This window comes from Stegodyphus dumicola, chromosome 8 (assembly GCF_044657685.1).
Source record: "Stegodyphus dumicola isolate Sdum_Otavi_A_Nest chromosome 8, ASM4465768v1".
Classification (NCBI taxonomy): domain Eukaryota; kingdom Metazoa; phylum Arthropoda; class Arachnida; order Araneae; family Eresidae; genus Stegodyphus; species Stegodyphus dumicola.
Genome location: NC_140775.1, coordinates 31575282 through 31595852, shown reverse-complemented (window position 1 = coordinate 31595852; position 20571 = coordinate 31575282).

Genomic DNA, 20571 nt, shown 5'->3' with positions numbered 1-20571 from the left:
TCTTTTCGGGACCGGGTTTATTATTTCAAAGCTCAAAGGTAAAGGATTAGTGAAAGGTTCGATCGCGACGGGTAAGAAATTTTACCGTCTTGTACAGAAAGTGGCCTTGAAAATACGCGAATTTGAAAAATCCGACGAAGAAATTTTCTGGACGATGGAAATGGTGAAACTGTTCTTATGTTCCGACGGGTATATGGAAAAAGAATTGAGAATGTTACTCAATGTAGCGACGAAGGAATCTCAAGTTCCCTCTCGTCAAGAAATATGTCAAGGAGGAGGAGGAAGAAGAAACGAAGATGGCGAAGAGATGGATATATCATAATCAAGTAAATCATTGGGAAAAATGGCAGACGCAGAGGAAGAAATCTGTGGAATTTGCCTGAAGGCCTTCAAAGAAACGAAACGCCATAAAGTCTACAATCTCGATTGTGAGCATTCCTTTCATATTAAATGTATAAAGAAATGGATTCGAGAGTATGGTAAAAAGAAATGCCCGACCTGTCGGACTCGTATCAGCCAGGATGATATGCTCTATTTTACCAGCGGAACATTGCAAATGGAACATTTAAGAATAGATTCGGATGAAGAGGAAGAGGAGGAAGAACCAGAGGTGGAAGAACCGATAAGACAACGACGAAGACGAAGACCCGAAGAAGAATTAGTCGATCTGGGAGGCCATGGTCTCATTTTTTCAGGGCCTAGTACCAGTCAGACGAGACCCAGAAGACAGAGAAGAGAAGATTTAGTGGGAGATTATGCTTATATGGATACACCTAGACAAAGTTCACCTACCTCAGATGATGAAGAACGGGAAGTCAACCCTTATTTTGGTCGACCGAATGCATTTTGGAGAGAAATGAGACGACAAAGACGAAGTAGAAGGAATTAGATGATTCTTAAAATAAAAATGAATACAGTACGCAAAAATGGAAAAGTAAGACTCACGACTGGTGTATAATATTTCGTTATCAACAGATCCATCTCCTATACATTGTTATATCAACAGAGCTATTTCCAAATGGAAAAGTAAAACCGACCGACTGTTGAAAAATATTTCTCAAAAAAATTTGATAGTAAAAAAAAAAAAAAAAAAAAAAATTTTTGTTAATTTTTATCATGTCTTTTAGACATGATAAAAATTAACTGTACCTTCTTTTTTATTTTGAATGATGTCACCTTTTCTAAAAATAGATTTCTAAGAATGAATCATGCTTTTCTTGGAAATTTATACTTAGAAACATGTCTAGACAACATGTTGACATCATTCCAAACAAAAAGGAGGGTAGAGTTAATTTTTATCATATCTAAGACATGATAAAAATTAACAAAAAGTTTTTTTTTTTTTTTTTTTTTTTTTTTTTTTTTTTTTTTTTTTTATACTACATTCAATTTTTTTGAGAAATATTTTCCACCAGTCGGTCGGTTTTACTTTCTTTTTTTGGAGATGTTGATAACGATATATAAGTCGATATATAAGTTTCACTCACTGGGTTCTGATTCATTCGTTTTCGCCTTTGCTTTCACGAGATATCGAGACCGCTTCAGCATTTCGAAGGAAGCCCCTTTGATGTTATACTGTTTCTTCAATCGTCGCTTTAGATTAAATAAATACTGGTAATGATTTTTTCCAAATAGTTTGGATGGAGGAGCATTGAAAAGAAACTGGAATAACTTTATCTGATTTGGATCCTTATAGACTTCTAAAGATTTAGACGCAAACGCTTTTCGTTTCTCTGGATCATCGTTTAGATAGCCCAAGATGTGAATCATCCTCAATTCCGTTTCTAAAAGTAATAAGACTATCAGCGACAGTTCATCTGTTTCATAATTGGAGAGACAGTGATTACGGATTTGATTCATCTGCTCTGCTGTAAAAAGTTGGTGTTTTCGACGACGAGGTTTCTTGACCACCACCTCATCTGCAGAAGGTAAGAACCATTTTCGTCGAATAGCATTTAAAGCGTTTGAAATATATTTCGCGGAACGTTTTTGATCGATAAGATATTGATGATATTCTTGAAGTGTTTCGGTATGATTTAGATCTTTATGCATTTGTAAACACCAAGTTTCATATTGATTTTCATAAATAGAGTAGACTAATTTACTAGTTTTTGAGGGAGACATGATGCTTCTTTTATTTTTGGTATAATGAAGAACTCTTACTTATTTATAATTTTTTTAATAGGTTTTGAATCAAAAAAAATATTTATAATAAGAAGAAGAAACAGTAGAAACAAAATGGCCGAATGTTGTCCAATTTGCTTAGACGAACTCATCGCCGAAGATGTAGAAACCATTTCTACTTTAACGTGCCAACATCAGTTCCACATGAAATGTATTGACATTTGGAGAGAAAAAGCATTGACGTGTCCTGTCTGCCGAGAACCGTTTGAAGATGCCCTGCAGAAATTAATTTCTATGTTTCTCCCTTTGCGACGTTCTTTTTTATATGATGTAATTTACGATTATGAAAACCGCATCAGGTTTTCAGACGATGAGGCTGATTTAGATGATTTACTCATGTATGAATTATTGGGACCTTGGGAAACTTCTGAGGAGGAAGAGGAGGAGGAAACAGAATCAATCGAACCTGAGGAAGAAAACCAGAGTGAGGAAACTAATTGAGACTGGTAAAAGGAATCGAGACCATAGATGGGTTTGAGTAAATTAGCCGATGACGGATGTAGGGATTGGACTCGAACCGATGGAATGGATTGGGACTAATATTCATCCCATTTCTTTAATCCCATCCGAAGATTTAAAGCCAATGACTTTTTCATATATTCGGAAAGAAGGAATCGCCAGGTTTTGGGACGATACTTTCCAATAATCTCCAGAGCGTTTAACATGCTGAGATAGCATTCTTGAGCTGTACGACACAGTTTCAAATGAAAGACAACATCCATTTCATTCTCGAATTGCTTCCACCATCTCCCAGTTTGATATTTCCTTGGGTACAGCACTTCATTGTGTGGACATATTTCAGCCTCATCTTCGATCCACGGTTTCATGGTACTGGAAGGAAGGTCGTAGGGATCGCCTAAATGATAATTCAGTAACTGACAATTAGATAAATTGAGATGAAGATGGCTCGTGAAAACAATGAGACGATCGGCATAGCCTGGTTTGACCACCGAGTCTCCGAAATTCGGTTCGATCCAGATGAGAAGATCGCAATGCGTGCCGTCGCATTCGTAAGACGGATCTAACCCGCTGACGAACCAATCGTTGGAATCGTCGAGAAGAATATGGACCGTTTTATGATGTCGAACAAAAAGGGTTTCCAAATGATAGGATAAGAGGGAAGGATGCCTTCCTAAATTACCTAATACAACGGTCACGGGTGCGTCTCGACATTTCTTGAAAAGATCTTGAATGGAACCCATGCTGGTTGTTCCGCATACTTGATTCCCGAGACGAGTCAGAAAAGATCCCATGCTTCTTTATTTTTTTAACGCAGCTCGCATATATTCTTGATCTTTCTGAAATTCCGATTCAGGATAAGGTGGCTTTTGAAGACTGGCATTCACTTCATTATGAAATTGAAACCAGACGTGGGCAAAGTTTTCGCCTAAAAACCGTTCTTTATACGTTTTGAGTTTGGATAAGTAATGATACACACAAATCCCGCATCGGAGAGTTCGATATAAAGATTCTGTCACAAAGTCTCTCCAAAGAGTTTTCGCGAGACGAATATCCTCGTCCTGCTCGTCCTAAACTGAAAACGCTTCGGCCATCCAATGTAAAAGCCGCCAGTTATAAGGACCAAAGACCAACGTGTTGTGGTAATTGATGTGATGAAAATAATCTTCGGCTGAAAAAGGTTGTGGGGATACGGAAATGCCGATCCGGGTCATCAAGTCTCGAATCGCCTGACTTTTCCCCTGGAGTAATTCAATCACCGCTTCGTCTAAAAAGAAAAAGTATTCGCTCTTCCATCGAATACGGTACAGGAGCGTTAAGACGCAGTACGTGGTCAATTTAAAGAGTTGAATCCAACTGTATTCGCCTACCCAAGCTCCAGGTCGTAGAAATGTCCGTCCCCATTTATCTTGGTTCATTAAATTGGCCACGAATAATAAATAGGTGACGACGACTTCATCTAATCGTTGTTGGGGCTCTTCTTCTCGGAAAGCGGTCGTAAAGTGGGTGACGTCAATACCCGGAGGAGGAGGTGGAGAAGAAGGGGTTTTGAAGTGTAAAAGTTCATGAATTTTATGAGCCACGAACGGTGAAACACGAGCCTGGCTTTCTTGGAGTTCGTTCGAAACGATCGGTTCATCTTCTAAATAAGTTCGTTTTAAACGTTTAAAGGTTTGAGCATCCATTCTCTTTACATAAACCACCATTGACGAAAACGGCAATACCAATCTCCCACGTCTTTATTTTGCACCAAACTGCCGAGCAATTCCCCGAAAGTTGTAAAAATCGTCAGCTTGCGAATGTATCCAAAAGCCAGAAAGAGAAAAATGAGTCCGTTGATGAGGAGGAAAAGAAGAAAGAACCAGCTTTGTGTTAAAATGAGACAAAACAGGATCACGAAGGACGTATACGCTCCAGCGACTAAAAGCGTTCCTAATGTTAAGGAATCCATTTGTTTTTTTTCTTCTTCTTCTCTATTCTTGACCTAATGTCTCGTAATAAAGGGTCCGATACGTAATGTTCTGGTGAGCATTATAAACGGGATGGTGGATAAAGAGAAATAATAAAATCCATAAGAGGATCGATACCATATTTTTATTTTCTTTGTTCTGAGTCAGAAGAGAAGAGATAATAATAAAGTAACTCATATTAATTTAAAAAAATGGTTCGAAGGGATAAATCCAAATCTGATAAAGCGGAACGAAAATTGCTTCGAATGGAAGCAGCTCCTCCTAATCATGTAGGAGACCCAGTCGTTGACAACCCTCTTAACAATCACCCTCCAAGCAATCCATCTAACCATCCTCCTCCAATCCATGACAATCCTCCTAATAATGATAATGTAGGCAATATTCCCATGGACGTGGATGAGGAAATAATTCGTCGGCATAGGCGAGATCTCCTCAATTACGAAGAATACTACCCCGATCGAAGGAAATCAGATAAGCGCTATGCCAAATTGGCTGACGGAAATGAGATTTATGCTAAGAATCGACAAGGAGATGAATTTTATATGCTGGATCCCGATGGAAATATTGTGTTTGCAAAACAAATCTCTCCCATCACCGGTAAAATAACCCCTGTCTATGCCGTCGATCATCTGAACCGTTCTATTTTACCCGTCGACGCCCAAAACCGTCCCGTGTATGGATTTGATAGTGATGGGGAACCCATGTTTCCCATAGAAAACGGAAAAATGGTGTATCTGTTCTACGGAGGAAAAGAATGGTATCCGGAAAATCCTCAGACCAAAGAACAAATCTATGCTTTAGACGAGCACCATCGACCCTATTTTGCTAAAGACGAGCATCAAAAGCCTTACTACGCTCGAAAACTCGATGTCAATCAATTCCCTATCGAATATGCCCCTCTCGATTCCAACGGTCAACGGATCTATATTCCCTTAGAGAACAATAAATTCCAATACCCGTTTAATCTCGTCACAAAACGACCGCTGTTTGAACTCTCTCCGGATCAGGACGAAATGTATTTCCGAAACAATACGCTAGGTGAATATTATCCCGTCAACGAATTCAACGATGAAATTTACGCTCGAGATCGTTTGCACAATGAAATGCCGGCTAGGTACATCGATGGAACCCCTTATTACGCTAAGAGAGCGAGTGGGGACGAATACTATCCCAAGCAACTCAACGGTCTCGAAACGTATATTCGAATTGGAAATAGGGACGAACCGGCCTTAGATGCTTTAGGAGGAGGCATTTATGCGAAAGATGAAAACTTGGACGAATATTATCCGAGAATTTACCACGACGACAATGACGAATAAAGCAAAACGATTACCAAAGGATCTTCGATGGCAAAAGATGAGTATTATGCAGTCGACAATCTTGGAAATCAACGATATAGAAAGGATCGAAGGGAATTTGAAACATATATTACCACTGACGATCCCAGTCTACTGTATGCCCTAGACAAATATAAAGTTCCCCATTATGCTAAAAAACCCGTGTATATCGGTGGAGAAAAAAAATTTGAGGAGTATTATGGAAAAATCAATAACTTGCCCGTCTTTTTAAAATACCAGGGTCGAGAAATTTATGCCAAAGAGCATTCCGGGGCCGAGATGTATCCCAAAGATTTGTTTGGGAACGACATGATTGCTCGAGATGCCGACGGGCGGTATTATTATGCTAAAGATGAGACAGGAAATGAAAAATATCCCTTGTTGGCCGACGATACGGAACACAAGCCCGAATACATGTCTTACGCCCTCGATAAAAACGGTATTCCGTTCTATCCTATCAATTCTCAGGGTAAACCCATCTATCCTAAAAATGCTACAGGCGATGAATTTTATCAAATTCTTCACCCTTTCACTCAGCAAGTCATCTTTGGAAGAGATACCGATCAGAACCAAGTGTATGCGCGGAAAGCGGATGGAGGCGAAATTTACCCGGATAGCGGTCAATTCGCCATGACGAGGCTGAAAGAATTCTTTTATGCTCATGATAAGAACGGGGTCATTATTTACCCGGTCGATCAACACGGCAACGAACGATATTTAGTGACGGACAAAGGATCGTACGATCAATTGATGAAAGATCCGGCCGTGAAACGATACGCCAAAGATGCAGACAATAATGAAATCTATCCGGAAATTATTCATGCCGATAAGCGCATTACCCAAAAACCTTTAGGAAACCGGTACGCTCAAAATAAATTGGGTGAATATTACTACCCGGTCGATCGATACTATAACGAGTACATTGTCCAGTTCAAGAAAGTGAGTGAGGAACAAATCTTTGCGAGTGGATACCCCATCACGTGTGATCAAATCATCATTGTTCCCAATTTAAATGACAAGCCCTGGACGCCTGCGTTTATACGAGACCCTAGAATTGAACCCGAAAATTTGATAGGCTACTTGTACCGATCGCATTCGAAACCGATGGATTATTTGACCAATTTGAGATCTAAACGCGCTTCTCGACACGGGTTCCAACCCTATAAAGTTATATATAATAACTCGGAGGGTAAAGTGGTCGAGAAAGTGGAAAGCGGTCTTCCAGGACAAGAAGATCCAGTGGAAGAGGAAGAAAAAAAGAAGAAAAGAAAGAAGAAAATATATGCCAACCCGATACAGTCTGACGAAAATAATCATCAATCCACCACCAACTGGACTAAAATCATTCTTTCTATGATAGGTATCTTGGCCATACTTGCGTTCCTAATCTGCATTAATATACTGTTTAAAAACTAAAGTCGTGAGAGAAAGAAAAATATCTGAAACAATCCATTCTTAAAAAGATTGGGATGTCTTGTCAATCCAGTCGGTTTGAAAAAATTTTTCAAAGCTGAAAAAAAAAAAAAAAAAAAAAAAAAAAAAAAAACTTTTTGTTAATTTTTATCATGTCTTCTAGACATGATAAAAATTAACTATCTACTCTTTTTGTCTAGGAATGATGTCTCACCCTTTCGAAAATTAGACCATGACTCACCCTTTCTAAAAATAAAATTCCAAGAAATAAATGAGTCATGGTGTATTTTTAGAAACATGGTGAGACATCATTGAAAACAAAAGGGGATAGTTAATTTTTATCATGTCTAGAAGACAAGATAAAAATTAACAAAAAGTTTTTTTTTTTTTTTTAAATAGCTCTGAGAAATTTTTTCCAGCCGACTGGATTCACAAGTCATCACCATTTTTTTTAGGAATGAACTCTTCCTTATCTATTTAAGCATTTCGAGTTTCGCTTCAAATGTGTACGTGCTGTTGAAGAGGGACCCACCTAGATCCTAGTTGACTCATTCATGGGGAAGAAAAAAAAGTATTCTATAACGTGTTGGATAATGTTGGAGGTAAGTCTCTTTCTTTTTCATTTTTTTCTAAAGATTTATGAATGATAAACGGAAAGGTTTCTTTCTTGTACTCTTGAAGGCGATGAAAATAAAACAAAGCTTCTTGGAAAGCACAATATTTGGTCCGACCTATATGTTTCGGACAAAACGATGAATATTCATAGTTCATTGGTATGGGCGCAGTATGAAACACCTCCTTGTTCTTGGAGACGAAATTGAAATAAATAAAACGGGCCAGTATCTGGTACAAAACATTAATTTTCCAATAATGAGGGCAGTAAATGTTTTTATATCCTGCCGTTAGAGCTACGAGAAACGGTTTTAATTGATCGTACGGCAAATGACCCTCATTCCATGAAAAGCCATGCGTTATATCCGCTAACGGTAAATGAACACTCGATACACTTTGTTTGGCGGAATAGGATAATTCAGACCACGGTATGGGTGGTTCCACGTAGATAATGCCTTGGGAACGATCATGAGTGATATAAGCCACTTCTTTAATAATATAGTCGGAAAAGTCATCATTATAAGAAAGATTGATTTCTTTGGCGAGAGGATCACCATTCAATTCGAAACCTTCGAAATTGAGAACGATATAGGATTCCATGTTTTATTTTTATCGGTCATCTTGTTTCAGGAGAACATTGAATCTAAAATCCTCTACGGTTATCACATGAAAATCTCTCAATTTGCCTTTTAGATAGGTGGCTCCAACTAAGTGGATGGATTGAGTTCCATATTTTTTCTTTAATTGTTGGAAACAAATCCGCTCTGATACTTGTACTGCAATAGGTCCTAGACGTATCTTATCCTTGCGAGTGAACAGAGTTATATATTCTATACCCACTCGATGCTGACGAAACTTTTGTAGAAATTGTATTAAGGACCAAGATTGAAGACCCATGGTCGATTTTAAATCTCTTTCCAAATTAAACGTGGCAGTATGGGAAATAAGAACAATATATCGAAAGGAGGGACCTATTTGTCGATTGAACCGTTCGGTGATTCGCCATGGAAGAAAGGTTGAATGATTCATTTTTTTTTTTCAATTTAATTTAATTTTTTTTTCTTCTTCTTCGGTTCAAAAGATTAAACAAGCATGGCAGAGTATTACGATATTTCTGTTTTGAAAACTATTCAATTACCGATTGATCGACTCATCCGATTCGTGATTGGGCAAAATCCTCAACTTGAAAACTATCAAGCGACGTCCCGGTTTCTGAATTTATTTTTTGAGATTACGCCTCGACTCGTTCGAGATTTTCAATCACAGGCCGTTGCTCATATACGTAACGTGTTAGATAATATGTCGCAATATGGACACCTATATCTTTTAATCGATCAGCAGCCCCTGTTTAATGACCTGGAATGGAATGATGAAGAATTTATTTTATCGAATGAAGAAGTCTTAGACCCTATTCGCAAAATGGCCAGTCAGTTTTTTCCTAAAGATTCTGCTCATTACCATATCACTTGCATCTATCTCTTATATTTTTACGCACTACTCGCGAATCCGAAATATACTTGGATCACAATGGATTATTTAATGCACGGCAATAAATATCATCAATATTTATTAGCTAAACATGCTCACGAAGAAAAGTAAAAATAAAATCATTAGAAGAGAAATTTATTTTTGAAAAGATAAAGCAATATAATGGAATTTTATCCGAATCGATATGGTAGCGAATATTACAAATATCGAAAAAAAGATCCAGTCTTTGTGAAAAGTGAATATGGTCATGAAAGGTATGCCATTCACTCCCAAAAGGGGGAAATCTATCCCGACAAAGGTGATCCTTTCGCTAAAACCCGAGACGGCCTTCCATATTATGCCAAAGATCGGAAAGGAAATGAAAAATATCCTCTACAACGTAAAAAATCCCTCGTTATTCAAATTCAAAACGAATTCGTTCTGGCCAAATACGCGGACGGAAAAGAACGATACCCGGTGGATTTCCGAGGGAACGAATATTATTTAGTGAAAAATGAAGAACCTTACGTCCTGAAAGATGCCCAAGGTGAAATCTACTTTGCTAAAACATGTAGTGGAAAAGTCCTCATTCCCTGGAATTATTTTGAACCGTACAAGTATCTTCTCTCAGAACATTATAAACGCACATGCGATGCTGCAGGAAACTGCGTTTATCAATCCACGGTACCCGTTGAAGAAATTCTTAAAAAGTTGTTTCCATGCCTCTGTTTGTGCTTAGCTGAAATACCTACAATGGCTTTTATTCTAGCAGCTACGTTAATGTCAATACCAGGACTGTAAGAACAACGTTCTAATATATAGTCAGTGAGAAGAGAAAGAATGACTCGAAGCTGGCTGAGAAAAAATTCTATTAAAAAAAAAAAAAAAAAAAAAAAAAAAAAAAAAAAAAAAAACCTTTTTGTTAATTTTTATCATGTCTTTAGACATAATAAAAATTAACTCTACCCCCCATTTTTTTTTGTTGTGAATGATGTCTCACCCTTTCTAAAACTAGATTTCTAAACAAAAGAATGAGTCATATCGTTCTTGGAAATTTATTTTAGAAACATGTTAACACCTGATTCAAAACAAAATTGGGGTGAGGGGTGGTAAAGTTAATTTTTATCATGTCTAAAGACATAATAAAAATTAACAAAAAGTTTTTTTTTTTTTTTTTTTTTTTTTAAATCTTTAGAATTTTTTCTCAACTGTTAAGAAATTTTTCCAACCCGACTCGATCGACCGGACATCACCATGTTTTAAGAATGGACTCTCACTTATATATTTCCGCATTGCGAGTTTCACTTCACATGATTCTGTGTTTTTGAAGAAGAAACATCTTGAAATCTGGCTTTCTTCAGTCAACTTTTGTTTTTTCCAAGTCATTACACAATGAAATGTTGGGAACCTACCTCATGCATATGTAAAAAGGTTAGTAATTCTTGTCTTTTTTCAGATTTTTGATGATAACATTATCGTAATAAATAACTTGTCTTTTATGCTGTGGCAGATCAATGGGTTCATCGTCCACTTTTAAATGTTTCGTGGTTGAGTGTTCTCCCTCTTCGTCGTCATGCTTTCGTTTGAGAGACGAATTTAATTCGGCATTTTCAAACTGAAGGGGTTCTACTATATCCAAAGAAGAAGAAATATTATTTTCGGCTGAAAAGGAACTGAAATCCATTTCGGTCCGTTTCAAATGTCCAAATTCATCATTGAAACGCATAATGAATTCCGTTTCGTGGATGGAGGTGTCGCGCATCGTTTTCAAAAATTGTCGAATGGCCGATTTCAGTTCGTTAAAGGTCGTAACAGAACCGGGAATGATTTGTACATCGGCATACTGTTTGAATTGTGTAAAAATATCGGTCGAAGATAGAAATTCTTTTTTGAATTCTACTAATATTTCAGGTTCGGAACGGTAACGGATCATGCCGTCCTCCATGTTAATATTGTGGGCCAGATGCAGATAAATCATTAAAAAGAAACCTTTATAGGAATCTTCGACGATAGAATCTTTGGTTTCGAGTAAATATTGATTCTGCATCACTTGTTCTGAGGTGAGGGATGGAGCATTTTTCGTAAACACGGCGTCAAAAGGAATTGCTACCACGCGATCATTAAATGCCTCTGTGGCCGTACACACTGGGAACGTATTGGTAGAAGCCATGAGTTTGGCACTGGGAATCGCTCCTACATTTTGCTCGTATAAATTCCGAAAACTGGTGGTCGAATTACCCGTGATTTCTTTCACGAGGTTTTCGTTTAATTTTCCCGACATTTCTTCAACAGTCACTACCCGACAACAAAATAACGAAGAGGCCAGTTCGGGTTGGGCTGATAGTCCTTGACCACTCGTCGTTTGTAAATTGACGGCTCGAATACCATGACTATAGCCTCCAAAGACCTTCGAAATCATTTGAAAGAATTTACTTTTTCCATTGCGCGTGTTGCCTTTCAAAATATAAAATTTGCGACCGTAATTGGTCGCAATGAGAAGACTGGCCAGGACATCTAAAAGGTACATGAACAGATCGTATTCGAAACACGTATATTTACACATGTGCACATAAAAATGAAGCATGCTTTAAATGAGCGGGTTGGTTTCTAGTTTGTCATGAAACTCGTGCACTTTTTCCCGCAGCGTATCCAGTAAATCGTCCGTGAGGTCGAGAAAACAGCTTTTCAGGTATTGTAGAAAAAATTTCCGGTCGGTTAATAAACGATAGATGGCTATCAAATCCGGATCGTGACGAAATTTCATCAACTCGTGTCGACTAAAATTGATGCCCAGACGTCGATCCGATAGGTAAAATTCCGGAACCGTCCCTCCTACATGACCCGTCAAGAGATTCAGAACCCCATCGTGGGTTCGAATATGCCATTTATGTCGATCCATTTGAATGATTTTACGATCAATGTTGGTTCGACTCAGAATGGACGAGACCACATAATTAATGTTGACCTGTTTCATAATGTCTGTGAAAGGACACATGTTTTTAGTTTTATCGGCAAACTGATTCCGAGCATAGGCCTGAATGGAGGACCAGATGGCATTCATCAGGTTTAGAATTTCTATCTGGTGGGGCACTTCTTGCCAGTACTCGTGGATATTATTCCACATATAGCGTTGAGGTTTCTTGCAGGAATTGTGCATGGTAATGACGAGAATCAGAAAATATCGCTCTTGAATTCGATGAATTTGTTCCACGAGCTGATCTCCAGACACTGAATATAAAATAAGGCCTTTCATGGTTTTGATAATAGCTTCCAGTTTATCTTTAAATTTGTAAATTTTAGGATTGAGATTCGAACCACAAAAGAGGATCGTGTCGAGAGTAAAATCTTGGGAAATGATATCTATAATTTTACTGTTGATTTTTTCCACAGAATCCATGAGTTCGTGAGATTCTAATATCGTACGCAAATGGGATGCGAGTGTATGGGAGGACATTCGTAAATGTTGACACAAGGCACAAAAGACAGGTAAAAAATAGTAACCTTGATTGTACTGCATAATCGTACGAAGGGGATTGGGATCGGAATGCAAACTAGGATTGTCTAACTTGAGAGCTTGATTCACCGTCTGGAATACATCGTTTTCGATGACGATAGAATTTTGACTTTCCCGGTACCATCGTTTTAGAGCCCGGTTATTCGATTCAAAGTCTGAAATCACAAACCCGTTAAACTTGATAAAGTAAAACGTTTTTAACCAATGATGACCTTCGGTTCCAAAATCCTTCCCTTTGTAAATATACATCGGGGTTTCTAGTTTATACACAAACGTAGCCACTTTTTCATCGTCGGGTCCAGCTTCCTCATCTTTGCTAATAAGCGTGGGATACGATACTCGATACAAAGGATCATACAGTGTCACCACAGGCATCATATATTCACAAATTTGTTTTTGAATATCCATTGGCTGGAGGTGGAGCAGTTTACGAAAAAAGGAATTAGTATTATCCTTGCGACGTTTAAATTTTGATTGAATGCCTAACAATCGCATGCTGAAAGCATTGGGATTGGTCAAATCTAAACGCCAGGTGGTTTGTTCGTCTACATAAATAATCAGCATGGGTTCGTATTTATTCGTATAGGGCTTGGAGGAATTCACAAGCGTCGCATTCGCTAAAACGTCCAACTGGAAAATAAATTCAGATGTTTCGTGATAGAACCGGGGTTGAAGTTGGCTGCAGAATTGAATATAATCATCATGAGCGATCGAGATTTCCGGCAAATGGACATGAATACCACCTCCTGTACGAACAGCCACAATAAAAGTAAAATGCTTAAGGGATAAAAAGTAAAATTTTAAGGTTGAGAGAATAACAGAATCTACATAATCGTAGAGCATAGATGAAGGAAGGGATGCATCGCATTCGGTTTTAATATCAATATCTAGGATAAGGGAATGATGGGTCGTCGAGCAAAGATCCATCGTTAAAAAAAGATTTTTGGCAGACGTTCGAGTATAAAATCGAGAAAATTGTGAGTAGTCTTTTCGGTTACAGTAAAAGATTCCTCCCGACATCTGGTAGAAAATGTAAGCATCGTTGGGCGCAGCTCCAACCGAATTAATCCTTGTTAAATAATGGAGGCTCTGTGACATGATTATATATCTTTAACTTGATTAATATTTCTTAAAAAAATACAAGCAATACTTTGTAAGTAAATATCCTATAAAATCTCCACGTGCTCCTCTAAAGAATAAATAAACTGAGCACTTTTACCTTCATAAAGTCTGTTCCTATATACTGTTGAATTCACGGCACAGAATGATTTAGAGTGAAATTCGTTTCGCACATCTTAAATAGATAAACCAGAGTTCTTTCTAGCCAGAACTCAGAAAAAAATTCTAAAGTAGATATTAAAAAAAAAAAAAAACCTTTTGTTAATTTTTATCATGTCTTCTTCCCCTTTTTCTGGGAATGTTGTCTCACACTTTCGGAAAATAGAACATGACTCATCCTTTCTAAAAATAGAACTCCAATAAAAGAATGGGTCAAGGTATATTTTTTAGAGAGTGAGACATCCTTCCCTGACAAAAAGAGGGGACAGTTAATTTTTATCATGTCTAAAAGACATGATAAAAATTAACAAAAAGTTTTTTTTTTTTTTTTTTTTTTTTTTTTTTTTTTTTTTAATATACATTTCAGATTATCTGGGAAATTTTTCAAGTCGAAAGTAATTATACGAAATGTAATGAGTACCTTCTCTACGCCAAAACGAAATTAACCACGTTCCTAAAATCGATCCTTCAGAATGACCCTAGTGATCAGAGGGAAGATTGGCCGCAAGCCGTTGTCCATCAACTCCAAAACGTGATTCACGAGCATCGACAATTTCAAGATCTCGTTTATAAACAAATTGTCACGCTTCGAGCCCAGTTTCCGAACATACCGGATTCCCATTGAAGAATTGGCGAATTCGGTGATTTTATATTTCGAGCAGGAACGAGACCTGTATCGACGGCAGTTGGAGGAACGTCCTCACATCACCGAAGTGAAAGAACCCACTACTGTACCGGCCATTACGTATCCTACGGATCAAGTGGAGGAATTACAGCGGGAAGTGAAAGATTTACAAAACCAACTGGAAGTGTCTCGGTCTCGAAACCAAACTTTAGAAAACCAACTGGCTAAAGCTCTCGTAGCTCCGCAGGATGTAGAAATGTCCGATACTTCGAAATATAAACGAAAGCACGTATCGACGGTCGACGAAGACTATGTAAGAGGTCTGTCATTGGATTTACAAGAGGCCAAACACGCTTTAGATCGATGTCTGGACGAAAAAGCCCACTTGCAAAAGGAATTGGAACACATTAAAACCGAACCAACCCCTTCTCCCTCCGTATCGTCCGATTTCAAAATGCTCAGCGACCTGTTTTATCAATTATACGTGTCCTATTTTCGATTACGATTTGATGTCGTGTACGGAAAAACCATTTTTTCGTCGGAGGAATATATTAGATCCGTGCTGAATAAATTGGATTTCGTGGATCGAAGCATTCGATCCAATATGACTGTGAAAGAATGGACCGATGTTTTATTGCAATACATCAAGTGGGACGTACAAACTCTGACAGAAGGGTTAGATTGGCAGGGGTCGCATACAGCCTACATTAAAGATGAATTCTTAACCTATTGCATGAATCAAACGATTGAAATCATTGACCGGTACGCGAAAGAATTCAGGAAACAGACCGAGATGTTTAGAAGTCCATAAAATAATAATAACTATGGAATATTCAGAGTTAATCGATCGTATTCTTGCGCACCCGATTTTAAAAGCGGGGATTGACGAAATCGTTGAAAATAACCCGAGAACGTTAAACCTTGTGAGCCGGGAATGGAAAAATATATTAACCAACAATCCTCAGTTTCAAGATTTTCAAGCTAAAGCGATCCCGTTCCAACATCCCGTAGAAAAAGGTTATATTCAGATTGAAAATATTAAAGATTTCAATCATCATTATAATATTCTCGTAGCGGGGTATTGGGTTCTCTGCGCTACTAATTATAAGAGGAATCTGAATGCCCATTCTTTCATATGTAAACTTTGTCCTCCTCTGGTGGACATTACCAAAGCCGTGGCCGCCGATCATTCCCAAATGCTGATTTCAGAACAATGTCGGTTCTTCATTGAAAAATGTAGACCTTCTCTCTGTAAAGCGTGTCGGCAAATGAGTCAACGAAATGATCTGAATTCTCAGATGTCTCAAAATCAATGGTGTTTACGCAAAACCAAAGTGTTTGATGGAACGACCCTTTTAAACGTGTTTCAAGAAACCCTGGACCAAGAATTTGTGAATAACGATATGTTTATTGGTATTTTAAATATTAAAATTAATTCGCGGTGCTTTTACGAAACGGACGCTTTGTATTGTAGAGTAGGAGGCATTTGTAGAGATATGATTCTCTTTCAAGAAGATGCTCTGAATATGATCGAAAAATCCGTGTTTCAGTTAAATATTTTAGAACCTTCTTCGAGAAATATTATTAACGAAACCATTTCTACTACCTTCGATAAAGAGAAAATCAAAACTGAAAAGGTGGATCCAGACCAGGTTCCCATCAAAAGCAAGATCAATCCAGATCTGTGCAAACCATTCAAGAAAGAGAAGTCTAAGAAGGAGGCTGAGGATGTAAAAGGCAATGAGGATCCAGTCTATTTAGGTGAGGTTTCTGCCAGTTCTATGAAGAACAAGTTTAGTAAATTTGCGTATAAACCGTACGCTCTCAGGTCTCGTCGTGATCTGGATGATCTGGATTAGAAGTTAAAAAAAAAAAAAATTTTGTTAATTTTTATCATGTCTTTAGACATGATAAAAATTAACTACCCTACCCTTTTTGTCTGGGAATGTTGTCTCACTCTTTCGAAAAATAAACCGTGACTCATTCTTGGAAGGATTGCCATTAGAAAGGATGAGTTATGGTCTATTTTTAGAAAGTGTGAGACAACATTCCCAGACAAAAAGGTTTTTTTTTTTTTTTTTTTTTTTTTTTTTATAGATTTCAAAAATTTTTTCCAGCCGATTCGATCAACAAGACCATCATTTTTTTTCAAGAATGTGTTCTCACTTATCTATTTAAGCCATTCAAGTTTCATTTCAGATCGTTTAATGCTGTGGTCTGTGTACAAGCTTCTACATGATGAAAACAGATTCTGTTTCAAGGTATATTACCATTTTGTTTTTTTTTTTCCTTTTTACATAATAGAAATTTTTCTGTACTGACTTTTTAACCCCCACCAACCAAATCAATTTATTTCTCCAAACCTTTTCGCATTTAGCAAGTTAGGAACCGCGTATCAGAAAACTGCATGGCATTTTTCATAATGAGATTATCGGGCAAATCCTTTCTCGTCAATTGTTTATTTAAAGCCGTTTCTTTGGGATACGTGATGCATTTGGATTGATAGAGATACGAAGATCCTGTTTCTTCTCCCATCACAACAATCGGTTCAGGGTGACAAATATCTTCTAACGTATAAAACCCAACCCCTTTCTTGTACGCGACATTCGAAATGATGGTTTCGGGAACGAGGTCTAAATTGGGTAGTTTATGAAAATCGAATAAACAATGCGCCAGCAGGAAATTGTAAAAAGGAGAGAATTCCGTTTTAGGGTCGACAAAGAGACCTCCATTCGCCATGTCGCATACCTTTATCTTGTCGAAGAGCGTCGCTACATTTGAATTAATAATATAGTGGTATAAACCGCAAAGACGTTGCTGAAGCGTGCTCTTGAAATGAACCATCATTTCTTCTTGCATCTTCGTGGTATTGTTCACGCCTAAACCAATTTCGTTCGTGTTGCCAACACTTAAATTCCGTAGCAGTTCGTAATGGAAACGCCGATCAAACACATCCATGGCGTTATTGCGTTTCAAGCCGGTCGGGTCTTGAGAATACAGGTGGTTGATATAGTGCTCGATGCACGGGTTGAGTTTAAATGTGAGATCGTCCAACTGGACGTCGTGTAAATCGGGTCGGAAATGTTTATCCAGGAATTCGCGCGTCGGTAAAATGACAGTATTTTTCGGAAACGAGAAATTTTCCTTCACAATCAGGAAAGGTCCAACGACCTTGGTATGCGATTCCGATTCCATTCGATGATAATAAATTTGCAATCCATAAGGATTTCGAAGATGGTTCAGGCAGAGAATATTCCGAAACGCCGAAATATTGTCCGACCCACAAGGAATTTTTCGATTACTAAAAATACAATTGGATTCGTTCATTGTCTTGGTTTCTGAAAATCCGGCAAGGGTCAAGAGACATGCGATTTTTTAACAAGTCTGGAGGCAAAGTCGCTAAACAATTTAAACAATTCGACATTCCTGTCAAACGAGCAGGGGAGGTCGCTAAAGTCGTCGCGAAGAATAAACCCCTTCAAAAAGCTTTTGATAAAGTGTTTAGCAAGAAAGCTCTTCTGACCGCAGGAGGGGTGACGGCCGTCGCGCTCGGTTCTCAATATGTTAACCAATACATTCGGGACAATTCGGGCTGTTTTCTCTACAACGGAGGGGATATGGTTTGTAAACCTAAAGAATTGAGTTGTTGTCAACCCGAACCTGTTCACGGGATCGAATCGTGCACGGGATTTCCTATTCAGCAATGGAATGCGTGTGAAGGGTACGACAACGAGAAAGAGGATACGTGTTGTCGATTATGTGATTGTCAATATCACGATTGTACACCGACGCAAGAATTGAAATGCCGTCGACCCACGATCGGAGAAGCTTTAACGCATTTCAGTCAAGACGTGACGGGTTCCATCACGAGTGGTATTTTGGATGTTTTGGGTAATATACCGTACCTAAAACCAATCTTGTTGGGAATCGTTCTTGTCATCATCGGCCTTATTATTTGGAAATTCGTATAAGAAAAGATGGATATCGTTACACTTCAATCCTTGAAGAATTGAATATCGATCACCTTCTTCAACATAAATATCGTCCTCGACTGAATACCGTGGTACCTCAATATATCAAATTTCATAAATTTCCGCCCTTCACGAGCCTCGTCACGCTCGAACTGGTGCGCGATCCAGAAGTACGGGAAGCGGTGCGAGACTATATTCAAACGCTGTTTCGAGAAAAAGAGAAATACGGCTATTTGTATTTTTTGAGTGAACAAAACCTCGTACTTCCATTTACAATTCAATGGAATACAGAATTGGTCGTGGATCCATTGAACGTTTTTACTGTCATTACGGAAATAGATCAGATAGCCGACCAGTTCGCTCAACGGGGAGATATGACGTACGAAATAACTCGTGTTGAAATACTCTATTTTTTAGTGTTGATTGTGAATATTCAACTCAATTGGATCACGGTCGATTATTTGCTACGATGTAATCAGATGTATGATTACTTGATTGCTGCTCCTAATCGAATCTTGACCAATTCCGAAATGGAAAAGAATACAATGTGATCTCCAAGTGACGAAATGCTTCTTCTTCAACCCTCCTGAGCGATCTGAAGTAAAACTTGAAATGTTTAAATAGATAAGCGAGAGTCCATTCTAGAAAGAATTTTGAGATGTCCTGCCAATCGAGTCGGCTAGGAAAAATTTCTGAGAGCCCAGAAAAATTTCTGTAGATCAAAAAAAAAAAAAAAAAAACTTTTTGTTAATTTTTATCATGTCTTAAGACATGATAAAAATTAACTCTCTCTTCTTTTTGTCTGGGAAGGATGTCTCACGGTTTGAAAAAAACAAATCATAACTCATCCTTTCGCATGGCAATCATTGCAAGAATGAGTCACGGTTTCTTTTTCGAAACGGTGAGACATCCTTCCCAGCCAAAAAGAAGAGAGAGTTAATTTTTATCATGTCTATAAGACATGATAAAAATTAACAAAAAGTTTTTTTTTTTTTTTTTTTTTTTTAGCTTTCAGAAATTTTTTCCAGCCGACTCGATTCATAAGACATTTCAAGATGACGTCATCGTTTCAAGAATTGTGTATATCAGTGGATAACTTTCGCACTTCTTGTGAGTTGAGTTCCTAGCTGAGCTAAGGGAATCACAATTTCTCAATCTACAGATATTTGTTTCGTTTTTTTTTCTCTTTACAACAGAACACATGGAGAGGAAACTGGTCGTTCCCTAAATTCAATTCTTAACCGGACAATATCGAGAAATTTTCGAGCTTCCCGACTTAGGCGAATGACGATCGGGGACGATGAATTTCTTGGTACAATGATACCTTCTTCTTCTTCGGTTTCGACCGTTTCGGCCGAAAAGCATATTTTATGTCGAGCCAAAGTTAGAGCCAATTGAAAGAGTTTCAGATTGCCGTACCTGATTTCTGGATCCGTGGAACGATTCTGATGATAAAACTCCAGCCATGATTGAACCAGGTAAGGTAGATGAGCATAGGGTTTAGCAAGTGGAACTGGTTTTTCTTCTTCGATTTTGGTCAGACACCATAAATCATGAGGAATGGAAGCATATCGAACTCGGTGAAGCGCATGCTGACAATCGTATTCGTAACTCTCGAGAAATGTCAATTCGCTCACATCTGTGACGGGATGGAACAGACACGCCGTGTTTCTATTAGCAGGTTGTTTCGGATGAGATTCGAGCATGACATAACTTAAACATAAGAAAGCCTTTTTGTATT